General features: G+C 39.3%; 1 protein-coding gene across 1 annotated transcript in view; it reads left to right on the forward strand.

Moving 5' to 3' along the window:
• Positions 1 to 17,620, forward strand: part of KMT2D (lysine methyltransferase 2D) — a 3,358,270-nt gene that overhangs the window by 326,192 nt on the left and 3,014,458 nt on the right. The window contains exon 2 of the mRNA XM_044082193.1: positions 15,514 to 15,565. The gene's annotated coding sequence lies outside the window, so the exon portion shown is untranslated. The remainder of the gene's footprint in view (positions 1 to 15,513; positions 15,566 to 17,620) is intronic.

Below are 17,620 nucleotides of genomic sequence, written 5' to 3' on the forward strand. Positions count from 1 at the left end.
CCCCTCTGAAAGAGAATCTAGAGCATTAGAGAGATGGGGTAAAAAAGTTTATACTTCTGCTACTCTTTCGGCTAGGGCCTTAAACTGTCAATTCCACATGATTCAGTATCAGGAATTTTTGTTAGACCACCTTAATAAAAAACTGTCCTCTCCTGAACCTATAGACCGTAAGTCCCTTCAGGATTTGGTACATAACACTCAGCAGGTCAGTAATCATTCCTTAAAATGCAGCTATGATGCACTGGAGGCTTCCTTTAGATCAGCTATGACTGGAACAGTGATCAGAAGGCATGCATGGTTAAAAGAGCAATCCTTACCAGACCATGTAAAGTCAAAGCTCCTAGATGCTCCCATGGAGAAACAAAGTTTGTTTGGCTCCCCTGCACAGCAAGTGCTAAAGAAGGTGGAAGAAAAAGCAAAATCTGTCCAAACAGTCAAGGATTTCTTACAGGTCCAACCTCCGAGGTTTAGTAGAAATTGGCCTTCAAAGAACTGGTCCTTTCCAGACACCTCCAGAGCACAGAGAGGCAGAAATAGGCGCCCAAGAGGCAGTGGTCAATCCAGAGGTGCCTACAGGGGACGTCAGTGGCAGCCTAACAACCAGAGAAGTACTGCCACAGATCCAGCTACTACCACTTCCACAGGACAGACACAATGACTTGACGCTGATACCGCCTACCAGGGAACAACTGGAAGCACCCTTAGGCGGAAAGCTAGCCTTATTTTCCATAAACTGGCATTACATTACAGGAGACAAATGGATTTTACAGACAATAGACAAAGGCTACAGGTTTCACTTCCACAATTACCAAAAAAGAGAGGAATGCCAAACCTACCACCAAACCAAAAAGAAAACACTCTAGGACAAATCAACCACTTACTAAGGATGAGAGCTATAGAAAAGGTACCGCCTATGGAACAAGGACAAGGATTTTACTCCAGACTTTTCCTGGTACCAAGGAAAGAAAATCAATGGAGGCCTATTCTCGACCTGTACGCTCTGAACACATATCTCATTGTTCCAACATTCAAAATGCTGACACTACAGCAACTTCTTCCCATGCTGGGCAAGGAGTCTTGGCTGGTGACTCTAGATCTCAAGGAGGCATACCTGCACGTCCCTATACGACCAGATTGCAGAAGATACCTCAGATTTCTTGCAGGATCAGAGCATTATCAATTCTCAGCATTGCCCTTTGACTTATCTACTGCGCCCAGAGTATTCACGAAATGCCTGGCATCAGTAATTGCTCATTGCAGGCTTCAGGGAATTCAGATTTATCCATACCTGGACGACTGCCTAATACAAGCGGACAACAAGACCAAACTAACAAAAGATTTGGAAAAGGTTATACAACTACTGCAAGCCCTGGGATACACAGTCAACATGAAAAAGTCAAGACTGGTACCATCCCAAAGGATAACATTCTTGGGTGCAGAACTGGACACTTCAAATCAGATGGCATTTCTCACAGCAGAAAAGCAAAAGCAACTACCACTCTATTTCATGGCATTAACAACAGAGAACCAGCTTACAGCAAGGAAAGTCCTGCAAGCCCTGGGTTACATGGCATCCTGCATAATATTGATTCCACATGCCAGGCTGCATATGAGGAAGTTGCAATGGTACCGAAGGAATATATGGTCTCAGCACAAGCACAGTCTAGAAGCCCAGATTCCAATAATTCCATGCCTGAAGCAAGAATTCCTGTGGTGGGCTCAGGCCTGTCAGTTGAACAGAGGACTGCCTTTCCACAAACCTCGCCCAAGCCAGACCATCACCACGGACGCCTCAGACCTGGGCTGGGGGGCACACATGGTGGACAAGTGCATACAAGGCCTATGGACACAAGACCAGCTGAACCTACACATAAATCAAAAAGATGCTGGCAGTGAAACAGGCAATTCAGACATTCAGACCGTTTCTTCAACAGGGTCATTTGCTGATAAGGACGGACAACACCACAGTCATGTGGTATATCAACAAACAAGGAGGCACACACTCATATCCTCTATGCCGGATGGCAATGGACCTGTGGAATGTGGCCCTGAACCTCAACATTCAGCTCCAGGCCATATTTGTGCCAGGAAAAGAAAATATACTAGCAGACACCTTAAGCAGAACTACCACGGATGCCCACGAATGGATGCTGCATCCAGACATCTTCAAATCCATTACAAAGAAATGGGGACTACCAGAAATAGACATGTTCGCATCCCCACACAACCATCAATTGAGGAAATTCTGCACAAGGACATACCACCCACTTGCTTGGAAGGTGGACTCCCTCTCCTTCAGTTGGGAAAACCTGACAGCATATGCATTCCCACCTCTTCCTTTGATGCACAAAGTGCTCCTGAAGATCAAAGAAGATCACCCAAGGATCATCCTGATAGCTCCAGACTGGCCGAGGCAGCATTGGTATCCGCTACTCAGGAGTATGTCTCGGACACACGCATGGCCTCTACCTCTAGTTCTTTTACTGCTAACACAGAACAACTTCAAGATCCTACATCCAAACTTGAAAACACTGCAGCTAGCTGCTTGGAATATTACATAAAATGACCCAGATTTATCTCAAAGGGTTAAAGACATTATCCTGGAGGCTCGCAGACCCTCCACAGGGAAGACTTATTCAGCCAAATGGAAAAGATACCTCATTTGGAGTGCAGCAAAAGGAGAAAATGTATCATTAGCAAACATTGCTAACATCCTGGAATATTTAGCAGAACTTTTCCACAATGGCCTGTCTTACTCCTCCATTAAGATTCATGCATCGGCAATTTCAGCAGAATACAACATGGATCCTCCAGTCTTCTCTCATCCTCTACTCAGGCAGTTTCTGAGAGGAATTAAAAATGTAAAGCCTCCAAGGAAGCCACCTTTGCCTACATGGGATCTTAACTTTGTGCTGGAAAAGTTAACACTTTCCCCTTTCGAACCAGCAGCAACAGCAGAATTACAGTTCTTATCTTGGAAAACTGCTTTCCTGCTTGCAATCACTTCAGCAAGAAGGGTTTCTGAATTACAGGCATTAATGGCAGTACAGCCCTTCCTTATCTTCCATCAGGATAGAGTGTCCTTGACAACTAATCCTACTTTTATGCCAAAGGTGGTCTCCAGGGTATCATTGAACCAAGCAATCCATCTACCAACATTCTTCCCCAACCCACAGAACAGGGGGAAAGACTACTACATACCTTGGATGTGCACAGGCAATTGCGCTACTATCTGGACAGAACCAAGAGCAATAGAAAAACTGAAGAGCTTCTGGTAGCATATGCAACAGGAATGGAAGGAAAAGCAATTTCAAAACAGACTATCTCAAAATGGATAGGAAATTGCATTAGATTTTGTTACTCTTTTCATGGAAAGACAACTCCAGAAAACATCAGACCTCACTCCACAAGGGCTACAGCCACTACTACAGCTTTCTTACGAGGAGTGGCTACCAAAGACATTTTAGAAGCTGCTACTTGGAGCTCCGTGCATACATTTGCCAAGCATTATAATCTACCTTTATACTCCAGATCCCGAGCAGGTTTTGCAACTGCTGTTTTGCAAGGGATCTTAACTACACCATAATCATCTTAGTGCCTCCTCCCCCAGTTTGGCTATGGTATTCTACCCATATGTTAGGACTGCAGATGCATCCTTGAAGGACATAGTACAGTTTTGTACCTACCATAAATGTAGATGTCAGAGAGGTATGCATCTGCAGTCAGGATTACCCACCCTCCTTCTCCTCTGTGGTACTCCTAGGGTATTTGCCCATCTTGTAGCTAGCTGGGAGAATCTTTTATGGTGTATTTGTTTGTATATATGTATATACATGTTTATTTTTGTTTGCTCTCTACTGTTTGGAAACATTTGCATTTATCCAAATTTAGCCTTCCTAGAGGGCACCTGGCATCTGGGGCAAGAAACACTGAGGAAGATGGCGTCGGCTGATGCCTTTATACCCAATTCACAGCAGCTATGACGTCGGGTGAAGTGCGACATCAGCCGAGGCCAGACCCAGACTTTGGAATCCGGCCGACCGAAGGGCTGCCTGAGGCAGGACAACCCATATGTTAGGACTGCAGATGCATACCTCTCGGACATCTACATTTATGGTAGTTACAAAACTGTACTTTTTCTTGCATCTTCCCCCTTCTCTTAGTATAGGTGTATCTGGATATTTTCCCTAACCATACAATAAATGGTTGAATTTCTATCTTTACTTTCTATATAGACTATCCCCATTCTACTATCCCTTATGAGACCAAATGAACATAAGAATTCTCATACTCTACTTGACGATGTAGTGACTTCTAGTGTGTGGTGTGTGTATGTGTGTGTGTATATATGTATATATGTATATATATATATATATATATATATATATATATATATATATATATATATATAATTTGAATTGAATTTATCTAGCACCGTCCTTGCCGAGGATACCGGAGCGGAGATTAGACAGTTACGTGGCGAAGTGTCTAATTTAAAGGGTGAGCTGACCAAGTTGTTGGATCTACTAACTCAGAAGGAGAGTGGTATCGCTGCTGGTCATTCCTTTATTGGTGAGCGGACGGTTTTTGTGCCTCCTGGATACAATGGTTATGGAGCGAGTATGGCGGCTAATTTGAATAACCCGCCAAGTTTTCCCAGTTCTGGTTTGGTTTCCGGTGGGTCCAAGGGCCATGTCGGTGGCGGTGGTGTTTCTACTACTCAAAACAGGAGCCCTGTTAATGTTCCTATGGAACCAGAGAATAGTGGCAAGAGTTTGACTGCTATAAACATTTCACCGATTTTTGGCTGTTTCGGACAATGCTAACATTAATATCATGGATCAAGTGGTTCGTCCCAAGCAAGGTACTGTTTTTAACAATTTACCCCTTGTTTATAATAGAATGGAGACTAATACTGACTCATTGGGAGAACGTTTGAGGAACAATGTTTCTGCTTCTCAGCAGGATGCTAAAAGCAGATTTGATAAGATTTTTTCGAAACAATTTACCTTTTCGCATCCAGAGAATTTCCGTGAAGAGGTTTCTAACATTAAAACAAGGGAAAAAGAAAAATATGATGCTTCATTAAAGGACATGATATATATGTTAGAAAAGAGATTATTTAAGTATAAAACTACTGAAATTGATATTGCTCATTTTAAACATTGTATTCATTTAAAGATTGTGCCACAAGGATTGAGAATTTATAAGTTTCCTTTTGGTATTGTTTATACCGATGAATTTATGTCTGATTTTATAGAATAATTTGATGAAATAGGCCTGGGTCTTATTACAAAAACTTTACATTATTATGAGATACAAAGGGAACAAATATTGAATGAAGTTCAAAACTTAGACAAGAAAATTAAAAGTGATTTATTATTTTCTCATTTTAGTACTTTATATTTTAAAATGTTGGATAGAGTTGATAACAGATGTTACAATATTTTTCTAAAGAAAAAACATAAATTGGATCGAGACCAAAAAAGCTATCAGAATAAACAGGTGTATATCGATAAAATTGATTATTATGGTGAACATTCCAATAAGAAAAAGGGAATGTTACACCAGTCTACTGGTCATGTGGAAAATGGGCACTACCATGGTTACAAATCACCCACTTTTAGAGAAGTTGTGAGAAGTAATTCAGAGTGGGACAATGGGGAGGTGGTATTGGAACACCATGACAGTGAGGATTTTCCTATGGTCAGGCGCTCAGAGATTGGCACAGTACTATACAAAAGAGGGGGAATACAATAGGAATTATTATCCACACAAAAAGAATTCTTATTCCCACAAGAAGAATTTTTATTAGATGGAGCAGTTTTGGATGTCCCTACTATAGTTGGTGACACTATTATTCATCAAAAGAATGGTTTTACTATATATAATTACTCAGGATTATTTCGGATGATTATTTCAGATTATTTTCTAAAGGTGTTAAATTTATTCCGTCAACTAAGGGTGATTTAGTGGACAATATTGTGGCTTTGAAATTTTATACCAGAAAATTAAATCTAGAAATTAGTCTAGAATCATTGGAAAAGAATGATTCAGCAGGTATTAATGTACATAATATGCCTAAAAAGAAGAGTATATACAATCCACCAAGAGGTAAACAATAATTTATTATCAGACAAATTGAAATTATTTGATAGGTTACTTCTTAAACTTAAAAAGTTAAAACTAGAAATTTCGTATTTTAAGGAATGTATTGACTGCAAGGTGATACCAAAAGGCCTGAGACATTTTCAATACCCAACAGGCCTAGCCCCTAACTCTGACTTTCATAAGGATTTGCTTAATTTGTTCGACCAGCAAGGGTTCGATCTATTAAATTTAATGATTGAACATTACTCAATTTGGGTGGTGCAGCTAACTTCTGAAATAACAGAGCTGGATAACTTCATTAAAACACATGAGGAATTTTCTAGGTACAAATATGACTACAGCAGATGCTTTAGCAGCATCGATCAGTACCTGAATAAATTGAAGCAAAACAAAGTTAAAAAACTAGAGCGTGACCTTAAGGCCTACGAACAAGGGGTGGCGTACCCTCCCCCTGCACCTTCGCAAGTCTGGCAACCTAACATTACGAAGGATAATTGTCCTACAGGTCCAGTTGTTAGTGCAGCTTCTAACAACAACATTGGTGATTTGGACACCTTTGGTGACACACAACCTGAACAAGTTGTCAGGAGAAGCGAGAGGTTGCAGAATCGGAGGCTACAGTCTAGTAATAATACCACCTCTTCGCACACTGGACAACAGCAGGTTTTTTACCATGCCAGTCACCAAGGGGCCATCCCAAAGAAAAGGAACAATTATCAGTCACTAAACAAGGGGTATCAACAGAAACGCAATCAACAGAGACTGTAACCACCAGTTCTGTCAGCAACATTGCCCTTTCCCCTAATTTTGGGATAGGACTTGTGAATGCTGACAATGATACATCCTGCGTTTACCCCTTTACGAATTTGCTTTCCATCTCAGCTACAAACCCAGTGAATGTTTTAGATAGGAGCCAGAATTCCTTCATTGATCAAGATGTGAGACCAGTTATCTCCACAAACCAAATAGGAGATTTTAACATCTACAATTTTTCTTCGGTTCCTGTTCCGAATGAACTAGCAGATTTTCTATCCAAAGGACACACATATGTCCCTCAACAAAAGTTGGACCTAGTGGGGACCATCATTGACATTAAATTGTTTACCCGCAAGTTGAATTTCAACTTGCTTTTTGACCACAACACTAACAGTAACAATACATATGGTAACTCTATGAGGGTCCCTAGTTTGTTCAACCCTCCTTTACATCCTTTAATTCAATGTTTTGAAAACATGTGTGAACTTGATCTAAGGGATAGGAATTTATATTCATTAAACGTAGGAATTAATGATACGTGTAAGGAAGAAATGTTATTGCTTGAATTTGTGAAGCTACATTGCTTACGCATCTGTAAACCAGATAAAGGCGGGGGAGTTGTAGTATTCGACAAAGTTGATTATTTTGATAGAATGCTTGATTTACTTTCTAATGAGGCATATTCTGTAAGTTCTAGGTCCGAAGTTAGTAATGCTTATCGTAACATCAAAAACAACTTAGACGAAATGTTTTTTGAAGGTAGACTAGACCAAGAGCAACATAAATATCTTACTACCTTATTTCCGAGATTTCCTTGTCTCTTTGGGATACCAAAGATTCACAAGGATCTCTCTAACCCCCCCATGCGGCCATTAGTCGATGGAAGAGGTTCTCCAACTTACCCATGTGCCAAACTGGTTGATACTATTTTACAGAAATATCTGCAGGACGAAGAACAAATTTGTAAAGATTCATGGTCCTTTTTAGCAAAAGTAGGAGATTTTACATTTAACAACAATTACAACTTCCTGACAATAGATGTCAAGGACTTGTACACTTGCATCCCCCTACAGACTGCAACTGAGTGGGTGGCCTTTTTTCTCAACAACAAAGGTGCCCCAACTGATGAAATCTCACTGGTCCTTGAACTTTTAGACATGATTTTATTTAACAACTATTTCATGCTTGGTGAGAATTTTTATCTTCAAAAAACAGGGGTGGCCATGGGGTCACCTTGTGGGGCCAGTTTGGCCAACATTGTAATGGCTTATTGGGAAAAGGAGAAAGTACTGAATAACCAAACTCTTATGTCTAAGATCAGGTACTATACTCGTTACCTGGACGACATCTTTATACTATTAGAGGGTAGTGAAGATGATAGTAAATATATCTTGGACTTGTTTAATACGTCTACCGACTTTTTGTCTTTTACCTCTAACTTTAGTGTCGATGCCATTGCATACTTGGACATTTGGTTAGCAAAAAAAGAGGAGTTGAATAGTTATGTTGCCACCATATATAGGAAGCCCACACACTCCCAACTCCTTCCTCCATTTCAGCAGTTGCCATCCTAACTATCAAAAAAAGTCAGTAGTTAAGGGGCAACTTGTTAGAGCAGCCCGGATGGTGAGCCTTGAGGATGACTTCCTGGTTGAATGTAAAACACTTACGAATATGTTCCTTCATAGAGGGTACCCATCTAATTTACTTGAAAGTTTAGTAAAGGAGATTACTAATAAGAGACGGAACGGCACTTATCAACCCATTCTTAAGATAGTCCCACACTCTGAGATTCGTAACACTGTAGAACCCTTGCAAGTTGATCGTCGAGAATTAGATACTTGTTTCAATAACAGATTAATTCTGACATACTGTACCAATAGCCACCTTATTATGGACATTATCATCAAGAATTGGAACATTTTTCATTCCAATAGTGTAGTATTGGGTAAGGTGGGTGACCAGCCTAGAGTCACTTTCAGGAGAGGTAAAAACCTGAAAGCACTGCTAGAACAACCTGATGGCAAGTTTACACGAACGCCGGGTATGTTTAAATGTCAAAACTGCAACCAGTGCAGACATATTTATGAATCTAATAGATTCATAATTAATAACATTAGTTTTGATATACACTGTAGGTGCACGTGTAACTCTAGGATGGTAGTTTACTTAGCCCAATGCCAAAAATGTGCAGGATTCTATGTTGGCAAGACTGAGCGTAGATTTAAAGAGCGTATTTATGAACATCAATATGCTATTAGTAAAGGTAAATCAGAAAACGCACTTGCCAAACATATTATCCAGCACAATGATCACTATTTTAGATTTATAGTGATAGATCAGATAACTGAGAACAAGGGGGGGGCTCCCATACATTTATTTTTGGAAGCATCAGAACTACGTTGGCAAATCAGATTAAATGCATATGTGACACCTGGACTGAACGATGGCTGCTCTATTAGCAGCCTTTTAAAAGTAAAAAACCTGTCCAGATAATTCATCTACGTGCTTACTTTGTCTACATTTATGTATTAATACTATTGTATGCACGGTAGTATCAAAATACTTTCTATTAGTAATGTGGTATTTACTTTTAGTATTGTTAATATTTGCTTAGCTTAGAATGGTTAGAAAACTATGTTTTTTAATTTTTGTATTTTCGTATGGTTGCTTTGTGAATTAATCATTGATTTTAATTTAACAATGAGACTAATTAATTTTAAATTCTAAACTAGGTTGCTTTTATGTGATTGGTTAACAGGTTATTATCAATGAGCCTAGTACTATTTAAGTTCCTTAGTTACAAGTGTTTAATGTCTGAAGAAGTCTGCATATGTTTGCAGACGAAAAGCGCTTTATTGAATAAACTTCACTGTCCTGTAACTGCCGGTGTTTGTTTTTGCTTCCTTCTTCAAAGGGGGTGGTATTGTTATATTTCGTAGCATGGATTATTTAAATGAGATGTTGAATTTATTATTTCATGATAGTACCTATATAGGAACATCAAAGAATCAGATTAACATATCATATTCTAGGATTGATAGTTATTTAGAAGAATATGTTTTGGATGGTAGGATTAATAGGGAAATATATGATTTTTTGTATAGAAAAAATCCAGTAGTCCCTGTTTTCTTTGGCATCCCAAAGCTGCACAAAAGTATTGATAAACCACCTTTTAGACCTATCGGAGCAGCTAGGGGGTCTAAAATTCATCCATTAACAGTATTCATTGATTCTCATGTACAATATATAGTTAATAAAGTACCACATCTTTTTAAGGATTCATGGGAGTTTTTGAAAAGTATTAAACCGGAACTATATGATGAAAATATTATATTATTAACAGTGGACATCAAGGATCTTTTTACAAGTATTCCCAAAGTGGAGGGTATGGTATTATTTGAGGAGGTACTTTTTCAATTTTCTGATTTGGAGAATGATATGGTGAAATTGATATGTGAACTCATGGGTATAGTTTTGGACAATATTTTTTTATGGTTTGAGGGGGAATTCTACCAGCAGATAAAAGGTGTCCCGATGGGAGCAACATGTTCACCGGTGTATTCCAATTTGGTTTTATTGGGTTGGGAAATTGTACAGGTCATGGGTAGTACTTTTTGGCCAAATATTAAATTGTATCTCAGATATTTGGACAATATTTTTATTTTATGGGGGGGCCCGGAAAAGGAGATTCCTAAATTTATGGATTATTTAAATTCTAGTACAGATTTTTTGAGTTTCGCTTTTCAGTATGATAGGCAGGCTATTGGTTTTTTGGATACATATATATCCAAAGAAAAAGGAAAATTTAAATCGCAAATATATAGAAAAAAGACTTTTTGCAATGCCTATCTACATTTTGAAAGTGATCATCCGTTAAGACAGAAGATCAGTATTGTTAGAGGACAAGCTATTAGAATAGCATGGATGACATAAAATAAGGAGGATTTACATTGTGAATTTGTTTCTTTCTATGTTTATTGAAAGAGGCTACCCTGTAGATTTATTAGATAGTATTTTTCAAGCAATATATTCTGAATGGGGGAATAAATATAAACCCCTTTTAGGTACCCCTCAAGAAAAAACAAGTAATAGTATAAACGAAGGTGAACAGGATACCTTCCAGAATTTTAGGAAAGCATGTGTGTTGCAATATAATGCTAGAACAGCTATGATCCAACAGGCTTTTGAAAGAAATTGGAGTATATTTAGAACAAATGATATTTTTCAAAGAGTGGGTAACAAACCCAGATTTATTAATAAGGTGGGATACAATGTTAAACAGTTGTTAGAACACAAGTTAAATAAAGATGTTCCAGTTACACAAGGGACGAAACGGTGTGGTACGTGCCCCTATTGCCCTTATATTAATAAGGAATTAAGTTTGGTTTTAAATAATAACATGAAAAGTAGGGTTTATTTTAAGAAGGGTAATTGTAATACTAGGGGGTGGTGTATATAGCCGTATGCCACACTAGTGGACATTTTTATGTAGGTAAGACGGAGCGTATGTTAAAGAATAGAATATATGAACATCTTAATGATATAAAAAATAAAAAGTCTACAAACGCTCTTTATAAACATGCAGTCATTTGTGAAAATTTTGAAAAATTTGTCTTTGGTATCCTGGATGTAGTACAAATAAATCCCAGGGGGGGTGATTGGAAAAACACCCTCAAAAAGAAAGAAAGCCAGTGGCAATTTAGATTGGCTTCCATGTTTTCACCAGGTTTAAATGATCATGTTTCTCTGGTACCTATGTTAACGGAAAGGGCTAACAACATATGAATTCAACATCATTTTTATATATAAAATTCTTAAATGAGTATTTATATATATAAAAAAAGTTTAAAGTGTTTTGTATATTTGTGTGTACAATATTATTATTAATATTTAAGGGATATTTGTCACATATATATATGTTTTTTTGAATGGGTTTTGATGAAGTGATGATATTAAGATAGAAGTTTGCTATACAATTTATTTATTTATTTATATTAGGTTAGGACCCGATGGCCATATCAGTTTTTAAAAAGTTTAATATGTTTAAAATGTGCAATTAAATGTATGAAATTTCATAGTATTAAAATAATGTACATTTTGTTTTTATATATGTATTTGATTATATCATATAATATATTTATTAGTGTATTTTAATGAAAATTTTTTTGCTTGGGCATATACGGAACGAGATTGTCTGTTTTCTTTAGATATGTATTTGTATTGTTTATTTGTGTTTTTGAGTTATTGTATTGTTATTATTTGGAAAAAAAGAAAATTGAAAGAGATTTTGGGGGGGGGAAAGGAAGCAGTGCATGTTTCCCTTTGGGGAGCAGAAAAATGGGAGGAGTCTAGAAGAGAGCAGGTGCCTACAAGGGGACTACCAGCCTGCCTTCATTATTTCTTGGGCATCTAGAAGTAGATGGAGAGTTTAGCAAGCATCATTAAAGTTGTACCTAAAGAAAAAAAAAAATCCTTTGGAATCGTGGGGATTGTAGCATGTTTGTGCACTAAACAGATTTATTTAAAAACACTTTGTAAAATGTATGAATATCTCTAGCTTATTAATAGCATAGCTGCTATTTGGCACACCCTGTACTGTCTTTGTTGCCAGTGTGGTAGACAAAATGTTAATAGAGCTTGTACACATCTTGCTATTTGGTCATCTTCCCATTTCTTAAGGACATTTTTTACATCCTTTGTATCAGATCATTTTTAGCATCCAGCTCCATATTATGGATTAAATCTGTATTGCAGGTGCACTGCAAAGTTCTCGCTTGACATTTGTACTGATATAGTGAGGATTTCCTCAACCATGGATAATCAGTAGTCTTTTACCTTACTGTCATCACAAGCGATTGACTCTTGAGACCCATTCCCGCTGGCTTTGATTACACTAGTAGACTGGATCTGGCAATATAACAGTGTGCTGAACTTATTTTCATGATTAAGTATGTGTTTGTAAACTTTGCTGTCAGTCTTCAGACTGACTTTGTCCCTTTCAGCCTGGTGGAGGTGGTGTGTAACATTGCCTCGAGCCTTTTTATGTTTTCATCTGTGTAGCTCAAAGTATGTTTTCACACTGTTTTTGTTTTGCGTTTTTGCTGTTTTGGGTGTACTTCACCCTTATACGCTAACCTTTACTTTGATTTATGTATTCTTTGGGAGCTTAGCAACATAATGTGTTGTCACTCATCTCTTGCTCACACTACTTCCAAATAGTTCTCATCAGTGCCTTATAGAGTACTGCTATTTATGTTGTTGACAGTGTTCCATTCTTATGCATCTTATCTTACGTGATGCTAATCTCTAAAGTCGTCTTTCTGATCTGTAGTTATTAGGAACATCGGCCATAGACAAAGCTCTCCTGTTTATAATTGTTGGAGGGCAACCTGGCCTCTCTACTTTTTTGTAATATTTGATCTGATGTTGTCCTTTTCATTCTTCCTCACCTGTGACCCATTAATATTTGGACATGTTTTTCCAAAATAAGAGCTTTCTTTGGTCCAACATTGCTCCTGCATATCCTTCTTTGAGGGCTTTTCAAGGCTTTTGGTGCTGGGGATTCTGACCCACAGGTGAGACAATGAAAAGGACTTCATCATATAAAGAAGTTATGTACTTACCGTGACGTTCATCTGTGATTTCCATTTTCATTCCTCCTTGCCTTCCCTCCCAGCATTCCCCTGACCTAGTCATTCTTAGAAGGATATTTGGAGAATAATACAATTTTCATATTCCAGGTTTGAGTCCTGTTTTTTTGTTTAAAATCAATAGGTAGCAAACTTAGACCAAAGAAAGCTCTGATTTTTGGAGATAATGCCCAAATGTTAGTCACAGGTGAGGAAAAATGAAAATAGACAACACATTGGAACATTATGGCAAGTACATAACTTCTTTTTAAGTTCCACTGATCTCCTCTGTTCCTGTACGTAAAGATACCGTCTTTACAGTTTTTTTTTAATATTATGGTTTGTCCACTTTGATGAACTTAGGAATAAGCACTTTGATTGGAGGGAAATGGGCTGGTCCTGTCACAGATGAAAATGTTGTACTTGTAACATAATGAGATGTGTATGACCAGTTCAGTTTTCCTGTGTGACCCACTCTCCTTCCCTTGGCCTCTTCAGTTTGGTTGGGAAGTTCTATTGGAGTGTGTTTACTTAATGTCTTTTTTTTCCTTCTCACCTACTCTGGCTCACTGGTCACTTATGGTCAAAGGAGACTGTCTGGCCCATCCACATCACCAAGTTCTGGTGGGTAACTAGCAGTGCCCCCCATTAAGGAGACTTTTTGCCACAAATTCTTGGTGGAAATTTGCAATCACCCATCTATCCAGTCATCCAGAGTGCTTTTAAAGGGCTACTAGGGAAGTAATCTGTCGATAAGGATGGTCTATCCTAGAAACTGGTATGCCGGTTAGGAATGGGCTTCTAGAGCTGTGAAGTGGGGTCCTTCTGCATATAAGTGATGGTTAAAGGGGACAGTTTGGAAGAGCTTGTTAGCCTGTGAAAATTATAGATGCCAAGTTGGTTGAGTCTTGCCAACCTAGAGTCCTGCAAGTAGAGGAAAATTGACCTGGAAGAGGGATCCTTTAGTTAATAACTTATGGTTAAAGGGGGGGTGGTAGTTTGGGAAAGTTATAGATGCTGAGTTGACTGTGTAATGACAGTTTTGAGTTGAGTAGAGGAAGATGGACCTGGTCATCTTTGTCCTTACCTGCAAGGTTTGTTTGAGAGCCGTACACACTTTCATTCGTGCATACCTGACGTTTTGAAAAGGTAGGGTCATTATCCAAGCGAGTCTTTGTTTCCTGCCTAATGTGGCTGCAAAGATCAACCTTAACCAGTCCATTCTTCAGTGTGCTTTTCCAGAATATTCTAGCTAGCGAGAGTATCTCCATTGTTTGAACCTCTGACAGGACAATGACTGTTCCCAAATGCAACTTGCCTTAGCCCGATGGCTGGTTTAGTGTGCACTGTTTTAACATAAAAAAAACTATTAGATCTCCTACTACAGTGAACAGTTGATAGTTCTTTAACACCCTCCACTTACCACTTTAATTGACTTTTAAGAGTAGCTCTTGTCTCCATAACGTAAGCACCCACATTCCCTTTGTCTTGGCTGGTCTGGAGTTTCTCCTTTTTTCCCCTCCTAATTTTAAGATATGTTTTGCATATTGCATTGAACATTTGGAGACTTTTGACACCGTGGTCCATTGAGATACAAGGAGGGCACTTAGCCAGTAGAATTTTAGTTGCCTGCGGCATTAGTCCTGTTTTATTGAGACTGCACCTACTTGTAAAGATCTGCCATTGTGGCAAGTGCTTAACTTTCATTTTTGCAAGTGTGCATGCATGCAACACTGTTCAGGTGTGAAAAGTGCCTTTATTTCATGAATGGTGTGCTTGTAGGGATGAGAAACTTTGAGCATCTTTAAATTTTTAAAGATTAACCGTAATTAAAGCAATTTTGAAGCCAGATCCATGATATTTAACAGGCTTGCTTTATGGAGGTTATTCAAAAAAAATTGTGTGAAATGGCTGTGGCCCATATTCATTTCACTACTTTTCATTTTCGTTTAGTTAAGTGTATTTGAAGAGACCTGTTGGCTACATTTTAAGTGCAAATTATCTTTTCTTTCAGAAAAGAAGATAATACTGAGTGAAATTATGTGATACTTTACCTCCGGGGAGCAGTAAGTAATTTTACCCCTTAATTTATGTGGTAAATTATTTCTTGCTGCTTTGCACAATAGGCTTATTTCTTTTCTTCCACTTAGTCATTTTATTGAAGGAGAGTGTATGCTGCATGTGCATATGTTTATGTTAGATTCTTTCCACAGTTGACATTGCTGGCTACAGAAGAGGAGAGAGTTATCTGTTTGAAATGATCCTTTCTTAAGTTAAAAGAAAGCCGTCCAGAAACTGAAAACTGTTGACGCTGTACCTTGATCTTCTGGGCAGTACTTATACTGCAGTATTGCATAGACTGACTCGTTACCCATCAATTACAGCCACTTGAATGACTGTGAGCATGCACGTTAGATTGAGTGTGTACGCATTTGGCATTTTGATACATTTCCAAGTGGCCTTGATGTCGTTTTGCCATACTGACACTGTTTTCAGCCTGTCTTTCGAGTTCCCACAAAAACTCATGAAACCACACGTTATATTTCTAGCCTTTTGATGATGATCATCGTGTAATACTGCTGCAGTCATCACACCTGGGTTATCCTGCCACCAGGCGGTCCCGCAGTCGGCCGAATCTCAAAGTCTTGGTCCGGCGCCTGTTGTTGTTGCTTCTTCCCTGACGTCAGTGCGACAGGGTGATAAGAGGCAGCCGACACCATTTTCTTCAGTCTTTCTTGCCTTGCGGTGCCCGAAGCAGAAGCAGTTCGCAAGTGCCGGTCGGCTAGCTCCTGAGATTTTCGAATAGAATTTCAGCCCGAAGTCTTCTGTAAAGCTAAGTACCCCGTTGGGGAAACTTTTCTTGCCTCAGACCGATGTCAGACAAAGTTAATAATTGCATTTCTTGTGGGAAGCAAATACCTCCTAAGGATTTTCATTCTTATTGTATTCCTTGCCTAGGCCCAGACCACGACACGTCTGGTAGCCGATTTTGTGCTAGGTTCAACAAATGTACAATCAAGCATCGGGCAGATTTCGCCCGACATTATTTTGGCAGAAAATTTAATTATAACATGTCGTCGGAGCAACAGACATCAGCAATGATTAAAAAACGCAAGGATAAGGACAGGCAACCAAGGCCAAGACCAGATACCGAGGCCTCAGCAAGGCCTGCACGCCGGTTGGCCGGTGTTCAGCGAGGCGCCTACGCAGCTCCTGACTACCGCAGATTTAGAAATTCTGACTGCCTCCCAGACCGAATCAGCTGGGCCTCAGGAGCCGGTTCCATCTCACCCCTCGGACGCCAACCCTGACGGTGATCCGGAGATTTTGGACAGGCCTTCGGTTTCGGAAGGTGTCTTCAAACCGACAACTATCTCTAAGTCTTAAGCTAAACTTAAACCCCCTTAAAAGTTAGGAAACCGGGCCCACAGTCCCCCCCCCCCCCCACAGGCCCCTATGCCTAAAAAACATATGCTTAAGATGGCCGAGGATTTAATTACCCTTATCAGGGGTTCACAACCCCCTCCTGACAAAAGGCCTAGACTGGAGGAAGATTATCCTTCCTCTGACCAAGCATCCATTTCCTCAGCTAACTCTGAGGACCAGGATTATTCCTTCCCTCCTTATGAAGACTCAGATGCTGAAGAGTCCATTCCCTCTGCCCCCCCCCCCCCCCGAAGACTACTCTTTTGGGGAAACTTTACACACCATGAGGGAACACTTCCACTGGGAAGGCCAAGATTACTCTGACTCTAAGAAAAGACTCTGTGAGTTTCTTCTTCTCCCACAGCATAGACCCCTTGCAATTCCTCCAGTTTTAGACATTTTGGATGATGTTTACACGGAATCTAGTCTAAACCCAGATTCCTTACCTCCTGCACCAGCTAAACTAGACAGATGGTACCGAGTTCCTGATTCTCATAAGTTTCTATATAAAAGCCCTGTTGCAGACCCCGAAACCATTTCCCAGGGTCCCAAAGGGGTTAAGGCCTCTACTGCTAAGAATCCACTACCTTCTGAAAGAGATTCCAGAGCATTAGAAAGCTGGGGGAAGAAAGTGTATACGTCCGCCACTTTGGCCATGAGGGCCTTAAACTGCCAATTCCACATGCTAAAATACC

This window comes from Protopterus annectens, chromosome 9.part0, assembly GCF_019279795.1.
Source record: "Protopterus annectens isolate FY-2018-M chromosome 9.part0, PAN1.0, whole genome shotgun sequence".
Classification (NCBI taxonomy): domain Eukaryota; kingdom Metazoa; phylum Chordata; order Ceratodontiformes; family Protopteridae; genus Protopterus; species Protopterus annectens.